The sequence below is a fragment of the Cucurbita maxima genome, unplaced genomic scaffold, assembly GCF_002738345.1.
Source record: "Cucurbita maxima cultivar Rimu unplaced genomic scaffold, Cmax_1.0 Cma_Scf00050, whole genome shotgun sequence".
NCBI lineage: Eukaryota > Viridiplantae > Streptophyta > Magnoliopsida > Cucurbitales > Cucurbitaceae > Cucurbita > Cucurbita maxima.
In genome coordinates this window covers 299,012-317,077 of record NW_019272066.1, presented here as the reverse complement: position 1 = coordinate 317,077, position 18,066 = coordinate 299,012, and the positions used below count along the sequence as shown (strand labels likewise).

The 18,066-nt window shown below is 32.8% G+C and overlaps 1 long non-coding RNA gene across 1 annotated transcript; it reads left to right on the top strand.

Moving 5' to 3' along the window:
* Positions 1–269: 269 nt before the first annotated feature.
* Positions 270–16,384, top strand: LOC111471318. Its single transcript, XR_002715180.1, has 3 exons — positions 270–472; positions 10,951–10,954; positions 16,370–16,384. It is a non-coding gene; the product is annotated as an uncharacterized LOC111471318 (long non-coding RNA).
* Positions 16,385–18,066: the final 1,682 nt, after the last annotated feature.

Below are 18,066 nucleotides of genomic sequence, written 5' to 3'. Positions count from 1 at the left end.
CACAGCAATCATCATGCATAAGAGTTGACACGTAGCAGTTCATGCAATATTAACAAACATGCTCAACGGGAAGATAACGTCCATCTTTACCCGGAGCGCAGATTTCACAAGTTTCCCATCCTCCTCATGCATACATACTTTATCAGAATCTCAATAAAACAAATTTAATAAACATTTCATATCTAGCTTTCCTTAATCACTTCATTTTCACAGTTTCCATACTAATATACTAGGTCCGCTAGTTAAGTTAATGAGTGGTAGCTTGCATGCTTGTTCCTAGTAGTTCCTACAAGTACTGCTCGTGAAAATCCAAATGGCTACTTACATGGTTGACGCGTGCCTTCCCAAGCTCGAATTATTTGCTGGTAAAGATTCCAAAAATTCTGAAATTTTCTTGATAGGACCTAATTCACATAATAATAGGATCAGAGTTGAAATCGGGGCGAAAAACAAGCAAACGGAGGTCAAATAGGTGAGAGATTGGGGGTCCCATGCGCCATGCACGCGCCAGCAGGTTTCTCACGCGCGCCGGCACACGCCCACACTCGCAGCCTCCACGCGCGGGCAGTGTCGCGTTTCCAACCCCAGCGGCAGCGGTCTTACCTTCAAATTTTCTGAGCGAGACACGTGGCTCACAGTGATTGGTGGCAAAAGTCGAGTTGGACCGCGGGTTTCCGGACTGGTTCAACGGGCGTACGGGTTGACCCGACTCAGCGCACCAGTGGTACGCTGCCACATGACGCACGCCGGCTTCGCCGCGCTCTTCCGTTCGCCGGTCGACGCATGGCAGTCTCTTTCTCTCTCCTGCATGTGTTTCAAATTTCCAGATGTTAGCGTTTTCGCATTTTCGATCTATTTTCTTTGGATTTTCTTATATTTCAATCTGTAATCCATATCAACAAGGTTTCTTCACGAAAATTGCAGATCTCACATTCTACTTCAACAATACATTTTGAATTTTAAGTAAAATTTCACTACAAACTAAGTTTTTGAAAACGACCTTTATTTTATTTTTATTTTTTTATTTTTTTATTTTTTTATTATTTTATTTTTTTATTTTAGTTTTCAAAACCTACATTGATATGTCAAAACTACTTCTTTGCTACCCTTTAACAATATTTATATTGTAAAATGAGAGTAACTTCTTTTTACTACTAGTTTACTTCTATCTCATGTTAAAAAAAAATTGCTAGTAAACATAAGTCCTCTTTTATTGTTATATATACTTACTCCATTTGTATTTACTTCATTTTAAACAAAAGTTCACCGTAATTAATAAACCCATGTGCTTAATACATTTTCCAAAAAACAAACTTGTTTGTATTAGAATAAATTACAATGAATAGGAAGAGAAGAAATCCCTAAAATAAGTAGAAGGTTGAGAATTTCACTCAACCACACAATCGAACTTGATAGACTCATGTGCAATTCTACCCCCAACAATTGCTTGAAACTTAAAAATGGTAGAGTTAATGCTCGGATTTTTAAGGAACTTCTCAACTTGAGAGATCAATTTCACTCATCTCAAATCTGATTTTTACATAATAATTTGAGGATATTTATAGTCTCCCCACAAAAGAAGTTAATGGCCTGGATTTAATCTAAATCCCCTTAATCTCCACCAAAGCCGAGGTCAATTTGACCATTGCATACTCTATGAATTAAAAATAAATAAAGTTTTCTAACAACTCATCTAATGATACTTGCAACTTCATCCTCTACTTCAACTATGTAAATATTCACTTCTGACGCTCCAAATAGTCCTTCCTCAATCGAATAAACTTGTAACACATGAAATGAGAGTTGAACAAAGTCTATCCAATTTTATAGATGAAGAATAAATGCTTATTGAATCTTCTTGGCTGGTCCAGTTGGAACATTTGAATCACCGTGATCCTTATGAACTTCCCCCTCTTCAAAAGGATTCGTCCTCGAATGAGAAAAATCATCACCTACATCAAAGGACTGAAGTCAGCAACATTGAAAATTGAAAGTAGAATGTGCTGAAAATTCTCAAGAAAGATCATTTTATACGCATTGTTATTAATTATTTCAAGGACTTGATAGAAGTTATCCCCTCTTGGATGTAACTTTGTCTTCCTTTTGGATTGAAATCGCTCCTTGCGAAAATGTATCCAAAACCAGTTATCGAGTTGAAAAATGATTTCCTTCCGTCATTTGTTAATTCTTTAAGTAACTTTGAAATTTTGTTTCTCAATCGTCTCCTTCACCTCTTTATGCAATGTTTTGAGCAGACCTTACTTGTGGTTGCTCTACTCACAAAAATATTTAATTCTTAAAGTAACTTTTTGTTTCTCAATTGTCTCATTTCACTTGTTTATGCAATGTTTTGATCAGATCTGCCTTACTTGTGGTTGCTTTACTCACAAAAATATTAGAATGAATAGGAAGCAAATAAAGAGGCATAGGTGGATTAAATCCATAAACATCTTCAAAAGGAGAACAATGAGTGGTACTATAAATTGCTCTAAAGGAGAACAATGAGTGGTACTATGAATTGCTCTAAACGAACACGGTACTATGAATTGCTCTATTATATGTCATCTCTACAAATGGCAAACGTTCGTCCCAAGACTTAATATTCTTACAAATAATAGGCAGATTAAATCCATAAACATCTTCAGAACGAGAACAATGAGTGGTACTATAAATTACTCTAAACGAGAACGGTACTATGAATTGCTCTATTATATGCCATCTCTACAAATGACAAACATTAGTCCCAAGACTTAATATATTCTTAGAAATAATAGGCAATAATCCAATTTATCCCACACCATACTTTTCAAGAGTGACTTAAAAACTTAACATCCCCATCTTTTTGTGTGTAGCAAGCCACCTTTAAACCCATATATAATCCATGCAAAGAGAGCACTCTACCAAGCTACATCCCCACAATCCTTACATAACAAAGCCAAAACTACCCGTCATCAATAATAGTGAAAATGAAATAATATTTCTAATCATTATGTCAAAAATAAGGAAAAATTGAATAGAAATAAAATATTAATAACGTATAGTTTCATTATGTCATAAATAAGAAAATATTGAAAAGAAATAATACATTTAATAATCGATAATCTTCCTTTGGGGATGCGTGATATCGATCCCCATACCTCTCACATGCAAAGAGTGCTCTATCATTGAGTTACATCCCAACCATTCAACCCTAAATTTTTCATCATCAATAATAGTGAAAATGAAGAAATATCACTACTCAACATGTCAAAAGAAATAATATATTTAATACTATATAGTTTTATTTGAAGAAATATCGCTACTCAACATGTCAAAAGAAATAACATATTTAATACTAGATAATTTTATTTTGGAGATGCAAGGTATCAATCCCCGTACCTCTCGCATTCAAAGCGAGCGCTCTACCATTTAAGCTACATCCCCACAATCATCCCTAATCATTATGTCGTAAATAAGCTACTTTCCACGTGGGAAGCTCTACCATCTGAGCTACATCCCCACGGTTCTTACATTAGAAAACCCAAAACGTCCCGTCATCAATAATTGTGAAAATGAAAAAATATATCCACTTATTATGTCATAAATAAGGAAAGATTGAGTAGAAATAAAATATTAATAACAATTAGTTTCTTTTTGAGATGCAGGGTATCGATTCCTGTTCCTCTTTCATGCAAAGAAAGCATTCTATCATCTGAACTACATCCCCACAATTCTTACATCACAAAACCTTAAACATCACGTCATCAATAAAAGTGAAAATGAAAAACTATCTCTACTCATTAGGTCATAAATAAGGAAAGATTTAATATAAATAAAATATTAATAACAAATAATTTCTTTTAGAGATGTGGGATATCGATCCCAATGCACTAAACCATCTTACATACATCCCCATAATTCTTACACCACAAAACCCTAAACGTCCCGTCAACAATAATAGTGAAAATGAAAAACTACCTTTGCTCGCTATGTCATAAATAAGACTAATAATTGATAGTTTTCCTTTGGAGACGCATGATAGTGATCCCCATACCTCTCGCATGCAAAGCAAGCGCTCTACCATTTAAGCTACATCCGTACAATTCTTACATCACAAAACCTTTAAACTTCCCATCATCAATATGAAAATGAAAAAAATATAATGTTACTTTTGGAGATGTGGGGTATCGATCCCCGTGGCTGTTGCATGCAAAGAGTGCACTCTACCATCTTAATTACATCCCAACAATCCTTACATGACAAAATCCTAAATGTCCTAGTATCAACAAAAGTGAAAATGAAAACTATCCCTGCTCATTATGTCATAAATAAGAAAATTTGAAATAGAAATAGAATATTTGGTAGTAGGGCGCTCTACCATCCAAGCTACATCCCCACAATTCTTACGTCATAAAATTCTAAACCTACCATCACCAATAATAGTGAAAATAAAAAAATATCTCTGCTCAATATGTCAAAATAAGAAAGATTGAATAGAAATAAAACCATCTGAGCTACATCCCCGCATGCAAAGTGATCGATCTAAGCTACATCCCCACGATTCTTACATCACAAAACTTTAAATTCATCAATAATAGTGAAAACGAAAAAATATCTCTGCTCATTATGTCATAAATAAGGAAATATTGAATAAAAATAAACTATTAATAACAAATAATTTCTTCAAGAGATGCAAATGCAAAGTATCAATCCCCATACCTCTTGCTAAGGGAACGTTGTACCATCTAAGCTACATCCCCACAACTTTTATATCACAAAACTCTAAATTTTCTGTCATCAATAATAGTGAAAATGAAGAAATATTCTACTCATCATGTCATGAATAAGGAAATATTGAATAGAAATAAAATATTAAAAATAACGAATAGATTTTTTTAGTGATAAGAGGTATTGATCCCCATACCTCTCACATGTTAAGCAAACACCCTACCATTTAAACTACATCCCCACAATTCTTATATCACAAAACCCTAAATGTCTCGTCATGAATAATAGTGAAAAATGAAAAACTATCCCTGTATCAATAAAAATAAAATGAAAATAATTAATATATTTAATAATTGATAGTTATCCTTTAGAGATGCGGGGTACCAGTCCTCATACCTCTCGCATGCAAAGCGAGTGCTCTACCATCTAAGCTACATTCCCATGATTCTTACTTCACAAAACATTAAACTTTTTGTCATCACTAAAAGTGAGCACTCTACTATCTGAGCTACAATCCCACGATGCTTATGACATAAAACCCTAAACAGTCTTGTCATCAATAATAGTGAAAATGAAAAAATATCACTACTCATTATGCCATAAATAAAAAAAAAATGAATAAAAATAAAATAGTAATAACAAATAGTTTTTTTTAGAGATGTGAGTATGGATCCCCATACCTCTCACATGCTAAGAAAGCGATCTAAAATCTAATTTACATTCCCTTGATTCTTACATAGAAAACTCTAAATGTCATTCCCTTGATTCTTACATCAGAAAACACTAAACGTCATTTCCCTAAATTCTTACATCAGAAAACCTTAAACGTCATTCCCTTAATTCTTACATCAGAAAACCTAAACGTCTCATCATCAATAATAGTGAAAATGAAGAAATATCGCTACTTAACATGTCATGAATAAGGAAAAATTGAAAAGTAATAACATATAAAACCCTAAACGTCATTCCCTTAATTCTTACATCAGAAAACCCTAAACGTCCTGTCATCAATAATAGTAAAAATGAAGAAATATCGCTACTTAACATGTCATGAATAAGGAAAAATTTGAAATGTAATAACATATTTAATAATAAATAGTTTTATTTTGAAGATATGGGGTATCAATCCACGTACCTCTAGCATGCAAAGCAAGCACTCTACCGTCTGAGCTACATCCTCATAATTCTTACATCACAAAACCCTAAACGTCTCGTCATCAATAATAGTGAAAATGAAAAACTATCCCTGCTCATTATGTCGTAAATATGAAAATTTTGAAATGAAATAATATATTTAATAATCCATTCATTTAGAGATGCAAGGTATTGATCCCCCTTCTACCCACACAAGAAGCGAGCACTCTACCATTTGATCTACATCCGCACAACTTTTATATCAGAAAATCCTAAACGTCCCGTCATCAATAATTGTGTAAATGAAAAAATATCTCGGCTCATTATGTCATAAATAAGGAAAGATTGAATGGAAATAAAATATTAATAACAAATATTTTCTTTTGGAGATGCAAGGTATAGATCCCCGTATCTTTCCATCTGGGATAAATACCCACAATTCTTGAATCACAAAACTCTAAATTTTCCGTCATCAATAATAGTAAAAATGAAGAAATATCGCTACTCAACATGTCATGAATATGGGAAAATTGAAAGTAAAAAATATATTTAATAATAGATAGTTTTATTTTGGAGGTGCAAGGCATAGATCCCCATACCTCTTGCATACAAAACGAGTACTTTACCATCTTAGCTACATCCCCCAATTCATATTTTACAAAACCCTAAATATCTCGTCATCAAGAACAGTGAAAATGAAAACTATCTCTGCTCATTATGTAGTAAATATGAAAAATTTGAAAAGAAATAATTATTTGGTAATCGATTCATTTGGAGAAGCAAGGTATCGATCCCGTACTTCCCACATGGGAAGCTCTACCATCTAAGCTACATCCCCATGGTTCTTACATCATAAAACCCTAAATGTCCCGTCATCAATGATTGTGTGTTCCGTAATCAATAATTGTGAAAATGAAAAAAAATATCTCCGCTCATTATGTCATAAATAAGGAAAGATTTAACATAAATAAAATATTAATAAAAAATAGTTCCAAATAATAGTTCCTTTTGGAGATGTGCTCTAAGCTACATCCCCACAATACTTGCACCATAAAATCCTAAATTTTTCGTCATCAATAATAATGAAAAATGAAGAAGTTTTATTTTGGAGATGCAAGGTATTGATCCCCATATCTCTCGCATGCAAAGCAAGCGCTCTACCATCTGAGCTACATCCCCACAATTCTCATGTCACAAAACCCTACACATTTCGTCAACAATAATAGGTCCAAAATGGGAATCCAAAATGGGAGAAAATTAGGTATAACTTATGAATCATTTCGACATAGATATTATATTAATCCAATTATTATTTATTTTAAGCTTATCAATTCACATTGTATGTATTTAACTTGTGCCATTTTATCTCCCTTGAAGGGGGCATTTTAAGAATCGAACTCGAGACCTTTCACACCTAAAGCGAGAATCATACCACTAGACAAAATGCCCTTTTTATGCCACTTAAAATGTATGTATGAATCCTTGGGCCTAGGTATTAAGGTCGTATTTTGTCGTATTGTAGGAAACACATGAAGTCCTCGATGCGCTTGAACTGAAGCCTTGGATGTAGAATGTGTTTTGGAGAACAAAACAAGAACATAATAAGAACAAAGAGCTTTCTACTAGACCTACTTAAGAAGGCATACTTACCGAAAGTGAGAAACATGAAATGAGATTAAGAGCATTATCATTATAGTTTTAATTGCCTTAATTTTTGTTTTTCTTCCTTTTTAAGCCTTGGGATGTAAAGAAAGACTTTAGGTTGCTGTTGAATGGCTGCCAACATGCTTAAGTTTTGATATCTCTTATCTAATTACTTTATGTCGACTTTGTTGCCCAACAATTGGTGTAGAGAAGTTAAGAGGTATGTTTGAAAAGTAAATAATAGGAACAACAAGTTTATATAAATATGAAGTCCTTCAATAAGAAAAAATTTAGACATAGGGGCATTTGAGGTTGCATCCTAAGTGAGGTTTACCACTAAACCAAATGTCTTTTCTTAAATACCCAATATTTTTAGCTTTACTCAAATATATTTTTCTTTGAGTGGTTGGACGGCTATAAAATGACAAGTTGATGGTCTAATATTTTACTTGTAAGTGAGGCACGTTGTATTGAATTGTTATAATATACAAGGGTTATCAAATAAACAAACAACCCAACAAAGGAAACAAACTAATCAATTTGGGTTGGATTGATTCCGTTCAGTTCATCAGTTTGTTTAATTTAATTCTTCTATTTTGCCTCGAATGACAACAAAATAAAGTTGTATTGAATGAACCTTAGTTTTATTTATGACAAACTCATATGAAACATAATTGCACTAATATTACTCAGAGTAGGAGTCTATAAGTATTTCCGAACCTTAGGATTGGCTAATTGGACACGAGTTCATTGATTTAGGGAAATTTTTGTGTAATTATTAACTACAACTTAAGTTTTCAAATTTTTAGGTCATAATTTAGGTAGTTGGTGTTATGAGTCTTTAACTTGTTTCTTTGAATAATATAGATTTAGTTGAACTGGTATTACCGATAAGATGGAGAAAGAAATTGTCTTTGAAATGACTAATAGACCTAGGTTCATCGTTGTTGTCTTTTAACTGTGATTTTACAAAAAGCTTAACAAATATAAATTATCATGCCACGAGAACTTTAAGGAAAATCGAGAATATACCCTACACATCATTCAAGATGGCAACAAAATGGAGTTAAATTGTGTTGGGTTTTATGTCCTAAAACTCATAGTTTGTAAACAAAAACATATTCTATTTCAATAAAGTTATTATTGTTGTTTATTCAGTAAAAATTGTTTTTGAATAAAGTGAACTTTACGATCATTAATCTAAATCAAATAAACTAAGAATACTCTGGTTATAGTATGATTACTTGAACTATATGTAGAGACATAAGAGTTGATCAAGTTCAAGTATATAGTCAAAATGATCTATAGTATAAGGATAAGACTGAGTATCTTATTCTGGGGACACTATGGATGCAACCCACTTTTGTATATAACATAAACAATGTGATCACTAAAATTGTACATGTGAAGACATGTGAGTGGGGGTGTCCTATGCAATATGTATTGCATAAGATCGGACCATGAAGAAAATCACTCTCACTTTATAATGTCGTTTACTGTTGAGACTGATTTTCTATTCATTCGATGACCTAAGTAACTCAATCTTAATCCTGAGCTAACCACGAACTCCTGTTTATTCGGAATTAACCTTAGATTTGCATGGATGAGAGTGACTCAAGTTCGCCGACTCAATAGGTCTCCCATTTCAGGGGTAAGACTGGGTAAATGGCTAGGGACATGGGGTGCAAGATGGAATTCACTTCTACCCACTTTTAAGGATAGAAGAGAGGTAGTTCCCTTAAGTACTGACTTCAGGTGTTGAACAAGGGGCCCCACCATCTCATTGGCCTGAGAAGGATTTGGTTTACTAGTTGGAGCATAAACCAATTGTTCATTAGAGGATTAGTGAGACATAAGAAACAAGAAGTAACTTCAGGGGTAAAACGGTAAATTGACCCAGCTCTAGTTACGAACAACCTGTGAAGGATCGACTTAATAATCATGGTTATATCAAATGGACATAAATATATCTATAGTGAGGGGAGTGCAACTACTAGGCTATAGTGGAATGTCCTAGTAGTTAACGAATGTTGGTTAACAAGGTTAATGAGTTTAACTAGTTAATCTTGGATCGTTAGAGCCCATGATCTATAAGTCCATTAGATCCCTCTGCTAGCTCATATCAGACTAAACTATAGAACAGTGTGACGAGTGAGTTCGAAGTGTTCGAATTCAAATTAGGGAGAATGTACTACATATATATGATATATTTAACCGCATTTTTGTTTTATTACGAATTAAACAAAAACAGAGAATCTGAGATATTTAAATAAGATTTAAATATCTCAATCAAATATGTGTCGGAATTAATTGAGATTGGTATTTTAATTAATATTAAATGATTAATTCAAATTGATTGTTGAATCAAAATGAAGAAAGTCAAAATGTTACTTACTTGTCAAATAAACCCCACAAATTTGAGTGAAATTTTAAGTGTCAAAATCTGGTTAACTCAAGCATGCATGCTTGCCACATAATCCCAAACATTGCATGCTTGCCACATAATCCCAAACATTTGAGTGGAATTTTGAATGTCAAAATTTGGTGATCTCAAATTTGCATGAACATGCCAACATGACTCTATAAATAGAGTGATCATAAAATATGAAAGGTCTTCTTCTTGGTGAAAAACCTTGAGAAAAACCTCTCACAAACACTCTTTTCATATATACAAAATCCCTCCCAAGTTTAGTCACTCACCGGATTCTACAATCCTATTCTAAGGCCGGAGGATAGTGTAGAAGACACTAGTGGTTCTTCGAAATCGGTTCGTGAGGAAAAAAGAATTTGAACTACAAAAGGTTAGTATTCAAACTCATTAAATTTTAATACTTATGAACATGCTAGTTATTTACTATAATTGTTGTTCTAAAAGTGCCCAAGATCCAAATTGCTCCCGCATGTTATATATTAACACCATCAAATTGAGCCCATTTTAGTTTCATGTTTGGCATGTTCAAGATAAAGTATAATTGTATTTATAATATTTAGTTTCATGTCTGGCTTAAGAGTTGCGTGCCTGCTCATTTTATCCATGTTCTCCACTTCCTCCCATTTCCTCCTCATCCTCCATCACATTCTTTATTTCTCTTCCCATTTCTCAATCTCCAACTCATCCTTTCTTTATCCCTAACCAATGCAGATTTGAATAAAGAAGGAGAAAAAGAAAGAGAGTGAAGGAAGTCAGTATAGATTTTACTTTGGTACTAGACATCGATGAGTATGATCTAACGAACATCAATACAAAATATTTAGTGACTTCTCTTTGGACCAACCAGGTAAGTGGTGTTACTATTGGCTTGGTTCGATGAATTGTACGAGGTATTAACAACGTGTGCTCCATAGCCCCTCCACATGTCGTACTTTGTGAGTGTTTGACATGTATTAATTTTCTTAGTAAGTTACATGCCTAATAGTAATGGAGTCTAACATGACGATCATTCAAACAAACATCCACCAACCAAGAGGGGTGAAAATGATGACAATAGTACAATTGAGAAAAAATCTTAGCTATGATGAATCTACATTTGCTGTCATTGTTGTATTTGAAAAGGGGAGCTCGAGTGAACCAACCCACTACATGAACACCACGATGCAAAACAAGAAGGTCAGATAATGGGTTTATTCTCCCCCGGAGAGATAAATCACAAGATTAGTTTTAAATTTGGATAGGTCTGTCAATTGAAAGTGAGAAACACAAAATGATATTAAGACAAACATTCTCTTCCGAGAGGAGTGAATTGGGTCAATCTTGGTTATCAAACTCGAGACCTCTTGCACCCAAAGCAAGAATCATACCACTAAATCAAATGCCCTTATTCTTTTGTTATTATATCTTATAGATCAGACAGCTGTAAGAGTTTGATTAATTCTGAAATTATTTTCAGGGTTTATTGAATGTAGGATCGTTATTTCATTTATTTTCTTTTGTTATTATATCTTTTAGATCTCGACAGCGGCAAGAGTTTGATTAATTCTGAACTTTATATTATGTTGTTTATTGAATGTATCATCGTTATTTCATTTATTTCCTTTTGTTATTATATCTTTTAGATCTAGACAGTGGCAAGAGTTTGATTAATTCTGAAATTATTTACAGGGTTTATTAAATGTATTATCGTTATTTCATTTATTTTCTTTTGTTATTATATCTTTTAGATCTAGACAGCTACAAGAGTTTGATTAATTATGAACTTTATATTAAGTTGTTTATTGAATGTATCATCGTTATTTCATTTTTTTTTTTTTTTTTGTTATTATATCTTTTAGATCTAGATAGCTTCAAGAGTTTGATTAATTCTGAACTTTATATTAAGTGTTTTATTGAATGTATCATCGTTATTTCATTTATTTTCTTTTGTTATAATATCTTTTAGATCTAGACATCTTTGATTAATCTTGAACTTTATATTAAGTTGTTTATTGAATGTATCATCGTTATTTCTATTTCATTTATTTTATTTTGTTATTATATTTTTTAGATCTAGACAGCTGCAAGAGTTTGATTAATTTTGAATTTTATATTAAGTTATTTATTGAATATATCATCGTTATTTCATTTATTTGAATTTATTTATAGGGTTTATTGAATGTATCATCGTTATTTTATTTATTTGAAATTATTTACAAGGTTTATTGAATGTATCATCGTTCGTTATTTTTTTTATTTGAAATTATTTACAGGGTTTATTGAATGTATCATCGTTATTTCATTTATTTTCTTTTATTGTTATATCTTTTAGATCTAGACAGCTACAATGTTTATTGAATCTATCATCGTTATTTCATTTATTCATTTTTATTGAATGTATCATCGTTCGTTATTCCATTTATTTGAAATTATTTACAGGGTTTATTGAATCGTTTGTTATTTCATTTATTTGAAATTATTTATAGGGCTTATTGAATGTATCATCGTTAGTTATTTCATTTATTTGAAATTATTTACAGGGTTTATTGAATTTGAAATAATTTGAAATTATTTACTGGGTTTATTTCATTGATTTAAAAAATTATTTACAGGATTTATTGAATTTGAAAAATTATTTCTTACCGGGTTTATTTGAAAAATTATTTACATGGTTTATTGAATTTAAAATTATTTACAGAGTTTATTAAATGTATCATCATCGTTATTTCATTTATTTTCTTTTATTTTTATATATTTTAGATCTAGACAGCTACAATGTTTATTGAATGTATCATCGTTTGTTATTCCATTTATTTGAAATTATTTACAGGGTTTATTGAATCGTTTGTTATTTCATTTATTTGAAATTATTTATAGGGCTTATTGAATGTATCATCGTTATTTCATTTATTTGAAATTATTTACAGGGTTTATTTCATTTATTTAAAAAATTATTTACAGGATTATTGAATTTGAAAAATTATTTTTACCGGGTTTATTTGAAAATCATCGTTATTTCATTTATTTTCTTTTATTTTTATATATTTTAGATCTAGACAACTACAATGTTTATTGAATGTATCATCGTTATTTCATTTCATCTATTTTCTTTTATTGTTATATCTCATATCTTTTAGATCTAGAGAGCTAGAATGTTATTGAATGTATCATCGTTATTTCATTTTATTTACAAGGTTTATTGATTTCATTTTATTTATCGGGTTTAATGTTTATTTCATTTTATTTACAGGGTGTTTATTTCATTTGTTTGAAAAATTATATAGCTACAATGTTTATTGAATGTATCATCGTATTTCATTTTATTTATAGGGTTTATTGAATGTATCATCATAGTTATTTCATTTATTTTCTTTTATTATTATATCGTTTAGATCTAGACAGGTACAAGAGTTTGATTACTAAAAAGAAGATATCATTTTCAAGAATTGAACTCACAATCTCTCGCACCCTAAGCGAGAATCATACAACTAGACCAAATGCCTTAAGTAGAAAACACAACATTTTTAGCTCCTACTCAATATGAATCAAAACTATTTTACTTATTTGTAAGGCATGTAATATTGAATGTTCAAATATATAAGAGTTATCAAATAAAACAACGACCCAACAAAGGAAACAAACTAATCAGTTTGGTTAGATTGATTTGGTTCAGTTCATCAGCTTGATTGATTTAGTTCTTCTATTTTGCCTCGTATGGCGAGAAATAAAGTTGTATTGAATGCATCTGAGTTTCATTTATGACAAACTCATAGAAATATAATTAGATTAATAGCACTCAGAGTTGGAGTCTATAAGCATTTCATGAACTTAAGTACAACTCATGCTTCATTAAAGACGAGATAAAATTTAGTTAAGTAACTGGAACTTTAAATTACTTCATGTGGAGCTTTAATTGCTCTATGCTAGTTACAATCTTTAGGATTGACTAGTTGGACACGAGTTCTTGGATTTAGGGGATTGTATTATGTAATTTTCAACTACAACTTATGTTTTCAAATTTTTAGGTCATAATACAGGTAGTAGGTGTTATATTATGGATGAACACTAGAGTTTCTATCCAGTTCACCACAACTACTCTAGTATTTATTTGAAGGCTATAATTGTCATTTATGTTGTATCGCAATAAGATTTGTTTTGATGAAATTTTAGTTTAAGTTGCATATTTTACTTCTTAGGAGTAAAAAATTTGATTATTTGTATAATATGAATTTAGTTAGAGAGTTATTATGGATAAATGGAGAAAAAACTTATTTAAAATAATAAAAAGACCCAAGCTCATCGTTGTTGTTGTCGTCTACTTGTGATTTTGCAAAACGCTTAACTAATATGAAATATCAAGGTAAATCAAGAATATATCCTACACATCATTCAAGATGACAATAAAATGGAGTTCAATTGAATGCACTTTTAGTTTCTTGTTTGAAAGGTTCAAGATGAAGCATAATTGTATTAATGATATTAAAGAGAAATTCATGTTTTATTAGAAGAGATCAACTTCATTTAAGGTACTAGGAGTTTAAACTAGTTCCATTGTAATTTCAATCACTCTACCAAGATTACAAATTTAGGGTTGGCTAATTGGACATCAATTCTCTAACTTTTGGTTATAATATTAATGAGCATAAGAGTTACAATTCTTTCATGGACCATATGTGTTATAGTTAAAAGAATATATATATATATATTATGTATGTTAAGGTCTGGATAAAGCACAAAGTAGCAAGGAAAACCATTGTCGACTCTAGAACCACCCACGACTCATGATCGAGACCAATGTAAAATATTTTAACATCCTTTGGCATCGAGATACAGGAAAGATGAATGCCGTGAAATTGGAAGCTTTACTTGTCTTAAGAGTCACAATGAGAACTATAATCAAGCTGGAGCCTTGAACTAGGCAAATCATTTTTTGATAGTTGAAATGGATGACTTTGACGTCGTGTTAGGGATGAACGTCCTACTGAAACACAAAGTCATTTACATGTCCTTAGCAAAATGCCTAGTAGTAACAGAGTCTAATCTGACGATCATTCAGAAAAACAACCATCAACCAAGAGGGGTGAAAATGAGGTCGAGAGTACAGTTGAGAAAGAATCTTAGCCATGATGAATCTACGCTTGCTGGATTTCGTTCGACGATCATTGTATTGAAACTCGAATAATGGATTGTGAGATTAGAATATTGTCAAACTTGTTTATGATATCCTTATTGCCGAAAATTCCTTGTTTGCCATAAATCGAACTCTATTGTTGTAATTAAAAAGGGAAGCTCGAGTGAGCCAACCTCAACAGAAACCTTGTTGCCACTATATGTGTTAGGTTATGGAGCCTGCTGCTTATTTATAGCTGAGTCAACGGTCATACATAGTAAAACTATATTTGGTAAATGACATATAAAGTTTATTGTCATAAATAGTAAATAGCTATGTATAGTAAAAAGCTATATCGGGTAAAGCTATATATGGTAAATAGTTATATATAGTAGATGGTTATATCTGGTAAAGCTAAATATAGTAAGCTAAACCATATATATATCCCCTTGGGCCGAGTTTTGAAAATGTACTTTTTATATTATCTGTATTCTCTCTTATTATACATACTTGAAGTCATCAATATAAATCCTTTAGCAAGAGTTCTCCTTGCATTTTCTCTATCTGTTCTTTTGTGTTCATCTAGATCGAATGTGTGCGTTGTTGTGCGATCCTAACAACTGGTATCAAAGCCAGGTTGAAGTCACCACGATATGTGAAGATGAAAAGTTCAAAGATTGGAATTGAGAAGTTCGATGGATCCGATTTCAGTTTCTAGAAGATGTAGATTGAAGATTATCTGTACTAGAAAGATGTTCACGAACCCTTGTTGGGAGTGATGCCAGATACCATGACCACGGAGCAGTGGAAACTCAAGGATCGAAAAGCCTTAGGGATGATCTAGTTGATGCTATCCAGAAACGTAGCGTTTAACATCATCTAGGAGAAGACAACGTCAGATCTGATGAAGGCGCTGTCGAATATGTACGAAAAATCGTCAGCTATGAACAAGGTGTATTTGATGTGGAGATTGTTCAATCTACAGATGTCTAAAGGTGGATCTGTTGTGGATCATATAAATGAATTCAATATGATCGTAAGTCAACTGAGTTTGGTGAAAATTAATTTCGAAGATGAAATTAAAGCATTGATTTTGATGTCATCTTTACCCATGTCGTGGGATACTGTTGTTGCCGCAATCTGCAGTTCCTGAGGATTTGATAAACTGAAGTTTGATGAAATTCGAGATGTAGTTCTTAGCGAAAGTACTTGCAAACAAGAAATTGGAAATTCATCTAGTAGTGCTCTCAGTGTTGACCAACGGGGAAGAAGTAAATCGAAGAGCCCAAACAAAGGGCGATCAAAATAAAAGAACCGAGAAAAATCTCCAAATAGACTAAATGTAACGTGTTGGAATTGTGGAGAAAAAGGTTACTTACGAACAGGTTGTATAGGACCAAAGAGAAAGCAGAATCACAAATCTGGAGATGATGATGATTCTATAAATTCAGCCGAAGACATTGGGGATGCTCTAATCCTCGCGTGGACAGTTCGATTGAATCCTGGGTTTTTGATTAAAGTGCATCTTTTCATTCGTCTCCAAATAAAGAGTTGTTCCTGAATTTCAAGTCTGGAAATTTCGAGAAGGTGTATCTTGCCGACAATAAAGATTTGGAGATTAAAGGAAAAGGAGATGTCTACATAAAAACTCCGGCATGAAATCAGTGGACATTATAGGATGTCAGATATATTCCTGGTCTTAAAAAGAACCTAATCTCTATTGGTTAGTTGGACAACACAAGTTATGCAACAAAGTTAGGAAAGAGTTCGTGGAAGATTATGAAGGGTGCTACGGTGGTAGCACGTGGCTCAAAATCTAGAACCTTATACACCACTGCAGGGTGTATGAACATAGCTGTTGTTGCTTAGAGTTCTTCAAATTCAAGCCTATGGCACAATAGACTTGGACATATGAGCGTGAAAGGAATGAAGACACTGGCTGTGAAAGAAGTTTTAGAAGGTCAGAAATCTGTTGATGTGGGTCATTGTGAGAACTACGTTAAGAGCAAACAAAAATGAGTTAGCTTCACAATGGCTGCTAGAGAATTGAAGAAAGTGCGGTTGGAAATGGAACTAGATGTGGAGCAAGGTTCCAAGACCACGAAGCAAGTGGGAGTTGAGCTTGAAATGCAGGGAAACTCACCTAGTGATGTTGTAGCAGATACTCAAGAAACTCCTAAGACTACTACTGAGGAACCAGATGTGGAGCAAGGTTCCAAGACAACAAAGCAAGTGGGAGTTGAGGTTGAGTTACGGGGAAAATCACCTAGTGATCTTGTAGCATATACTCAACAAACTCCTGAGGTTGTTGCGGAGGAATCAACAGTGGAGCAAGTGACACCTGAACCGGTGTTGAGAAGATCATCCAGTACTATCAGAGTACCAGATATTTATGTACCTTCATTACACTATCTGTTGCTGATGAAAGGGAACCACAACCCTTTGAGGAGGCCCTACAGTTGGAGGATACAACCAAGTGGGAGCAAGCCATGGATGATGGGACGTCTAGGCTTAAAAAATGCGTTGTACTGAGGCTGAGTACGTGGCAATAGCTGAAGCTGGAAAGAAGATGATATGAATGACTGACTATCTGGAAGAATTGGGCAAGAAGCAGCACGAAGAGATTCTTTATAGAGATAGTCAGAGTGTCATACAGTTGGTGAGGAACCCGGTCTATCATTTAAAAATAAAACACGAAAGGCGATACCATTTTACTTGCAGGTTAGTGGAAGATGGTGATGTGTTTTAAGAAAACAGAGGGTATAAAGAATCCAGCAAACATGTTGACAAAATGTGTTGATGTTGGAATAATAAGGTTGTGCAAAACCTCAATTGGTATGGTGCAGTGAAGATATTGATGATAGTTTGAGAATTTAATTCTTGGTTGACTGGATTAGTCTCCAAGTCGGAGAATTGTTAGATTATAGAGCCTGCTGCTTATTTATAGCTGAGTCAACGGTTATAATATAAAATAAAGCAATATTTGGTAAATGACATATAAAATAAATTGTCATAAATAGTAAATAGCAATGTATAGTAAAAAGCTATATCGGGTAAAGCT